This window comes from Lynx canadensis, chromosome C1 (assembly GCF_007474595.2).
Source record: "Lynx canadensis isolate LIC74 chromosome C1, mLynCan4.pri.v2, whole genome shotgun sequence".
NCBI lineage: Eukaryota > Metazoa > Chordata > Mammalia > Carnivora > Felidae > Lynx > Lynx canadensis.
Genome location: NC_044310.1, coordinates 53,334,632 through 53,342,385, shown reverse-complemented (window position 1 = coordinate 53,342,385; position 7,754 = coordinate 53,334,632). Strand labels below are relative to the sequence as shown.

Here is a 7,754-nt window from a genome sequence, read left to right as displayed (position 1 = left end):
CTGCACCGAATTGTGAAATTGAGACAAGAAACCAGAAAGGAAACTCAAGAGAAACAAAAGTGAAAGTGCCTAAAGGAAATACAGTAGTAAACAAAAAAAATTTATATCTCACTGAAAAATGTGGCAGAGCTCCCAAATACTTTGTTTTTTCCAGCAACCGTGAACACGAGACTTGGGAGAGAATGACATGTCTATCACGTCCTCCAAATGTGAATACGATCAGTGTAACACGAATCCACCTTGCTGCACGCAACTGTCTTTAAACAATGCTCCCTGGCCCTGAAAAACCACTTACTAAAAATTTCTTACAAAATAAATCAAGCCATGACGAATGATCCGTCCCCACATAACTACCCCCCCCCCACCCCCCCTTGGTACACCACGTAAGGGTGTGTCCGGCTTTGGGGAGAGAAAAGGGGGTTGAGAAAGGAAGGATTCCAAGGAATATTAAATTCTGTCTGGAGTTGCCACGCGGTTGTCATAAACAACAGCATCGAGACAAACTATCTTAAAACTCAGGAAATCCAGTAGCCTTTAAACTTTATTATTTCCTCCGTTTATGCTGAGACTTCCCTGAACGTAACCCAGAACCTTACAGCCGCCTGGGAGCGAGGGCGCGAGCTCCAGGGTGGAAGACCAAGTGGAGGCGGCCAGAAGGGACCAAGCTGACAGCTTCGCGGAGCGTTTGCAGCGACTGTGGGACCACGACGCGCTTCGCCACAGCTAGAGGGTGCGACCTGGACCCACGGGGTCACTGGGCTCCCTAGATGGGAGGATGCTCCCTGTCCGCTGCGGGAGCCTCCCTTCTAGGACCAGAAGAGAGAAGGGCGCCCGTGTGCGCGCGCGTACACACACACACACACACACACGCACACGCACACGCGCACACACACACACACACACACACACACACACACACACGTATCCTTCCCCAGGAGTTGCGTTCTCGTCTCCCTTTTGTTTTTCTCCCTTCCCGGTCATGAGACCCGGAAGTTTTTTTTTTTTTTAAACCTGTCTCTCTCCCTTTTCCAAACCCTCCCCCCCATCTATCACATGGCAGAGATAGAATAAAAACAGAAAAATGGCGACGGTCACGTTGTGGCGAGCCTTGCTGCGTCATTAGATAATCCTCATGCAAATAGCGGGAAGAACAAAGGAAGGGGGGGCCCAGGACCCCCGGGGGCGCAGGTGGGCGTGGGGGGCGGCGGGCCGGGCACGGGGGCGGCCGGGCGCGCGCGGGACCGGGCGCCGGCGGGCCGCAAGCGACCGCGCGGGGCTCCGTGCCGCCGAGGGTCTGCGTCCGTGTGCGCGCCCGTGCGCCGCGGCGGAGCGCTGGCCGCTGCGCTCCTGGCGCGGTGTGGCGGCGCGCCGGAGCCGGCCGGGGACGCGGGAAGCGGCGGGGGCGACGAGAGCCGTTCCTGTGAAGCTGGCCGCGGCGCGCGCGCACACGCACACGCAGCCGCGGGGCTCGGCCGGCTCGGCGCCCGCGCGGGGGGCGGGCCGAGGGCGGGCCGGGTGGCGGCGGGGGCCGAGGGCGCGCCGCTGCCCGGCGCTGGGCGCCTGCCTTCAGCCGCCTCCCCGGACCGCAAGCAGTTCGCCGCCGCGGGGTAGGCAGCGGGCGCTAGGGCGGTGGCACGGGGCGGGCCTGGGCTCCGCACTCCCTCCCGGACTTCGAGCGTGTGTTGCCCGGCTGGGTTTGTTGTTGTTGAGGCGTGTGTGTTTCTCCTGCGGGGTTGTGTGTGTGTGGGGGGGGGGGGCGGCCTCGCCCCTGGGCATTTCCGCGGTTATCCTCCGGCCCTCGCTGGGGTGCGTGCAGCGTCGCAGGTCGGGTGAGGGCGCGGGTGGCCCCCGACGCCCAGCTCCGGCCCCTCGGAGGGGAGCGGCGCGGAGGGGCGGGGCGGGGTGCGTGTGTAAATGTTGCGCACTCGCTTTTCCCCCACCCCCGCCTTCTTCTAGGGTGCTGGCGTGGGTTCCTCGCCGTCCGGCGGCGACTGTAAATAGAGCCTGGATGTTGTTTACATGAAGGATCCGGCGGGAGGAGTCTGCGAGGAGGAGGCGGAGGAGGAGGGAGGGAGGAGAGAGGAAGAACGGAGTCCCCGCGGCGGCGGCGGTCCGGGGTGAGGGGGAGCCCCGCGCGGCGTCCAGGGACCGGACGCTACCACGAGGCCGGGACGCTGGACCCTAGGGTAGGAGGGAGAATGGACGCGAGGCGGGGAGGGGGATGTCTGTCAGTGTGGCATTTTTAGCTTGCAACCTGCCACGCAGATTCTCCCGGGCTGGAGGGGAGGGGGTGTGCAGGGAGGGCGAGGAAGCCTCGATTTCTCGGTACGTTCTTTCTCCCATCTCCAGTCTTTTCCCGCTTCTCTCCGGGTTCACCTGTTTATTTTCATCAACCAGAGTGCAGTTTTTTAAGTAGGCATGGGAGGGTGTTTCTTTTATTAGAAACATTATTGGGGGGGGGGGTGCGTTGTTGTAATTTCTGCCGGTCCTGTTCGGTTTTCAAGAAGGGGGAAGGGACTTGGAGATCGCCTGCTCCTGGCCGCAACTGAACCCACGGCTTCTCCCTGCCTTCCCGGGCCAAGGAATCTTTTCCCTCACTCAGCTACCCGCATGCCAGCTGCCACCTTTTTGGAGAAGGACCACACCTGTGCTTATTCTCGCTTTGGAGGAGAGGTGAGCTGAAAAACCAGAGAATCCCGTGTTCCCCAGAGTTCTTAGCTAGTCCCCCATCCCAGGATTGACCAGAAAGTGCTTCTTTCACCTGCTGATTGCACTGGGCACATCCGTCTCCCTACCCAGGCAAGTTGTGGTTTACAGATGTGTTGAGATTTTCTCTTCCCTCTGGACCTGCACCCCACTAGCCAACTGCTGGCTTTAGATGGAGAGAGATGACCTCCTTCGGTCAGTGCTGTTATTTGTTCCCCACCAGGTAGTGTAATGGAATTGTCTGCTCTCTCCTCACAGCCCCTTTTTTTCTTTCCCTAAGAGCTTAGCCCAGAATCCGGCCTAAAGCAGCCTGTCTCTGGCTCCCTTTCCCTGGGCCCCACCCTGGCCCCTCTTGGTTCTTCAGAGCCAAACACGCCTCCCAAGCAGAAGACACACCCAGTCCCAAACCCAACCATTCCAAAAGGGAGGAGAAAGCAGTGGCAGAGAAGGGACCCAAGGGTCTCCTTTCAGTCTTGAATATCCCCACCAGCATTTTCCTCTCCAATCCTCCTAGATTTATAATAATCCGTTGATTCTTCTCACCAGCTGTCTCTCCTACCCTTCCTGCCCGTAGTCCTGTGGTGGGTCCTTGGGAAGGTAGGGATGAAGAGTGGAGAAGCAGGTGGTCACCATTATTCCCCAGCACGAGGCATTTTCCTTCTCAGTCTTGGTTTTTGAGTAAAACATGTAAATATGTTTGCACGCTTATTTGAACTTGTTTTCTTGCTGGCTAAATAATAATTGGGACTCACAAGGAAGGGAAGGGAAAGGAAAGAGATGAGAAATGAACATCCCCCCCACTCCGCCACCAGGTTCTATCATATGAGCAGCCCCAAGCTGCTGAAGACCCTTCTGTAAAAGTCAACAGTTTCTCTTTCATGACATCACCACCTAAGCCCTTCCAACTTTAGCTTCAGAACAGGAAGAAGGCTCAAAATAGAACTATCTTAGGAATCCAGCTCCTTTAGAAGATCAACTTTTAAATCAGCTGCAGGAGCAACACTGAACTTTGACATAGGGAGGGAACTGTAGTATTTGTAATTGGTTCCTTTGGGGAAGAGTGGAGGGGATACTTACCATGCGTATTAAAAAAAAACTTTTCTCAAGATAATTTGGATACCTAGACCAATGAATGATTAATAGGCTGGTTCGAGATTCTTTTACTGAATTATTCATATGTTTCGGTGTGTCAACAATAACAATTACTTTTAAGAATGAATTAAAGTGGGGCTCCTAGAGTGTTCTCTAAAAGTCTGCTAGAGATCAAGGAGACTGTGGAGGCAGGCTAGGAGGGAGCATTTGAGGAAGATGAAGGATGTGAGGGTGCGTGCAGTGACAGCTGTCATGAGAGGCTCATCATAAACAATGACTAACTTTTGCGGGGGACAAACATCCTTGACAAAGAAATAACCATGTCAGGATTTTCCACCTTTACCTTGGAACTGAACTGCCTATCTCTGAATGTCAGTGTCTCCATTCTTTTCCTGAATTGAGATGTGCCTTTCTCTCTGAGCGAAAAGTATTGTTCAGTCTCTGGGAAGGGCTGCTTGATAAGTGATCATCACTGAAGTATTGACAATTTAAGGATGAGTAGTGGGGCAGAGAATACTTGGCATTAAGTTGAGCATCTGGTGGGTGTTGTAGAAGGACTTGCTAGTTGGAGAGGTAACGTCTTCTAATCTGGTTCATGTTTTAAAAAATTGAGGCGACAGACAGGGTTGCCTGTAACTGCATTAATACAGTAGCCACTAGCTCCATATCCCTGTCAAGCACCTGCAGTCTGGCTGTGATAATGAACTGAATTTCAAATTCCAGTAAATTCTTAAAGTTGATACTTGATTCAGTTATTGGAAAACTTAAATATGTTTGGAAACAACTTGTGCATATGCATCACCTTTTTAAACTGTAAAACATGAAATCTAAGTGTAGATTAAGTACTTCTGATGAAAATTTAGTGTTTAAATTGAGATGTGACGTAAGTATAAATTACATTCTCATTTTCAAAAACTTCCTACAAAGAAAGTAAAATAGCCATGGATAATTTTTACGTTGATTACATGTTCAAATGATACTATTTTGGATATTTCATTTAGAAATACATTGTTAAAGCTAATTTAACCTGTTTAAAATTTTTTTTTAAATATGGTTACTAAAATATTTAAAAATACATAATATGGTTTGCATTTTACTTTTCCTGGACAATACTGGCTTATAACATTGCTCCTTTTGGTCCATGGATTAATTTCAGAAGAGATGACTGAATGAAATCTCTACTTCCCCTTGCTGTTTTCCATGTGGAAATTTGGGGACCCCAATAGTCAATTATTTTAGTACATAAGACCTAATAGTGAATGCTTTGCAGATTTCTATGTGGGAGGCATGCCCTACTCAGGAAGGTCAATACAAGCATGCAGGGGACCAGAAAGGCTAGTGGGAGTGTCATGGTGAAATTTAGATACCACACATCTGGCTCTAGGTGCTGTTTTAAAAGATGCCTGTGCATACCAAACTCTATCAGAGAACAACAGTAAGTGACACAGTAACAATTGTGACACCTGGTGGCATTTTAGTGATACCACTCATTTGTTTTCTCTTACTCCTTCATTTACTTTCTCTCCTCCACCCCCTCATCCCCCCATCCTAGCTCCACTGGTGGTAATTGGGCCCACAAGACTGCTGACCCCTTACGTCCGAAAAAAGTATAATGATGACCTGGATGGAGATAGTGCTGTCTTTGGTGGTTGGTTTTGTCTAATGAGATACTGGAAGGAACTTAGGAGCCATTTATTTTTTTTTTTTTTTTTTTTTTTTTTTTTTTTTTTTCAACGTTTATTTATTTTTGGGACAGAGAGATACAGAGCATGAACGGGGGAGGGGCAGAGAGAGAGGGAGACACAGCATCGGAAACAGGCTCCAGGCTCTGAGCCATCAGCCCAGAGCCCGACGCGGGGCTCGAACTCACGGACCGCGAGATCGTGACCTGACTGAAGTCGGACGCTCAACCGACTGCGCCACCCAGGCGCCCCCTTAGGAGCCATTTAAATAACAATCCCCTCCTCTTACAGATGACAGAAAGTCATGTACCTTGCTTAAGATCATACAGATAGAAGCTGGAATTAAACATACACTTTCGTTGATAATCTATTTAGAGAATCCTTAGGAAGTGATGAGGTTCAGTTAATCAAATACCCGTTGAGCTTGCACTTTGTGGAAAGGAGTGATTAGTGTCTTGAAGTGACATGAAGAAAACAATATCTGACCTTAGGAACAATACTGCTGATTGGAAGAAATAATTATAAGCCGTGCTAAATTAAATTACAGTACAGGCATGCCTTATTTTATGGTGCTTCAAAGATACTGTGGTTTTTACAAATTGAAGGTTTGTGGCAATCTTGTGTTGGGCAAGTCCGTTGGCACCGTTTTTCCAACAGCGTTTGCTCACTTTGTGTCTCTTATGTCACGTTTTGGTAATTCTCACAATTTTTCCTTATTATATCTGTTATGGTGATTAGTGAATATGACTTGCAGAAAGCTCAGACGATAGTCATTTTTTGGCAAAGTGATTTATTTTTTTAATTTTTGAGAGAAAGAGAGAGAGCATGAGTGGGGGAGAGGCAGAGAGAGGGAGACACAGAATCTGAAGCAGGCTCCAGGCTCTGAGTTCTCAGCACAGAGCCTGACATGGGGCTTGAACCCACAAGCCGTGAGATCATGACCTGAGCCAAAGTCAGACGCTTAACTGACTGAACCACACAGGCGCCCCATTTTTTTGGCAAAGTACTTTTTAATTAAAGTATGTACATGGTTTCTTTAGACATAATGCCATCATACACTTTATAGGCTACTGCATAGCATAAACATAACCTTTCTGGGGGTGCCTGGGTGGCTCAGTTGGTTCAGTGACCGACTTCGGCTCAGGTCATGATCTCACGGTTTGTGAGTTCGAGTCCTGCGTTGGGCTCTGTGCTGACAGCTCAGAGCCTGGAGCCTACTTCAGATTCTATGTCTCCCCCTCTCTCTACTCCTCCCCTGCTCATGCTCTGTGTCTCTCTGTCTCTCAATAATAAATAAACATTACACATTTTTTTTTAAAAAACATAACCTTTTTGTGTACTGGGAAACCAAAAAATTCTTTTGACTCCTTTTGTTGGCGATACTTTAGTGCGGTGGTCTAGAACTGGACATGTAATGCCTCCAAGGTGTGCTCGTATAAGAAATAGTGTTTAATATTAATAATGAGTGCAGTATCACTGTGGCATATGTTACAAGTAGAAATGTGTTTATTTTACAGATGCAGGACTAAAAGCTCTGAGAATGGTGGACTCTGCAGGAAAGAGGAGTTTAATTGTGTTTCTGGAACGGCTCAGCGTTCTAGAACTTGAGGTCAGTGAAAGTCTTTGGTATTGCCCCTGTTAGCTGGCCCTTCAGGGAATTTCAAAATCTAAGACCCGGCATTTTTACATGGCAGTGCTGTAATAATGAGGAAGTCATAGATTAATTAGAGACAGGGTGTTTAGAGATGGTTAGCTTAGGTAGATCATTTTGAATAGTTATTTTAAAAAGATTTAATACAGGGGCGCCTGGGTGGTGCAGTCGGTTAAGCGTCCGACTTCAGCCAGGTCACGATCTCGCGGTCCGTGAGTTCGAGCCCCGCGTCAGGCTCTGGGCTGATGGCTCAGAGCCTGGAGCCTGTTTCTGATTCTGTGTCTCCCTCTCTCTCTGCCCCTCCCCCGTTCATGCTCTGTCTCTCTCTGTCCCCAAAAAAATAAACATTGAAAAAAAATTTTTTAAAAAGATTTAATACAGAGGTGAAATCAGAATAAAACGGACTTGTGAGCGGACTCTAAAATCTAAACTCTGGGGAAAAAAATGGAATCTAGAGCAAAATCAGAAAGCAAAATAACTGGAATAGACAGTTGGACTAAAAGTGTGTATGTGGAGTGTGTGTGTTACGAGGAAAAGGTTAATGATAGAATTTATGGGATAATCCATTTATTTGTAAATTTTTAGTCTCCTGTAGCTTTTTTGGACTAAAATCCCCGTTAAAA

General features: G+C 48.7%; 1 long non-coding RNA gene across 2 annotated transcripts; it reads left to right on the top strand.

The window, feature by feature from the left end:
• Positions 1–560: 560 nt before the first annotated feature.
• Positions 561–7,326, top strand: LOC115520335. Of its 2 annotated transcripts, none has more exons than XR_003970765.1 (4): positions 561–1,188; positions 1,957–2,186; positions 2,505–2,673; positions 6,998–7,326. It is a non-coding gene; the product is annotated as an uncharacterized LOC115520335 (long non-coding RNA). The 2 variants fall into 2 exon arrangements; XR_003970766.1 differs by lacking the exon at positions 561–1,188 and adding an exon at positions 1,521–1,607.
• Positions 7,327–7,754: the final 428 nt, after the last annotated feature.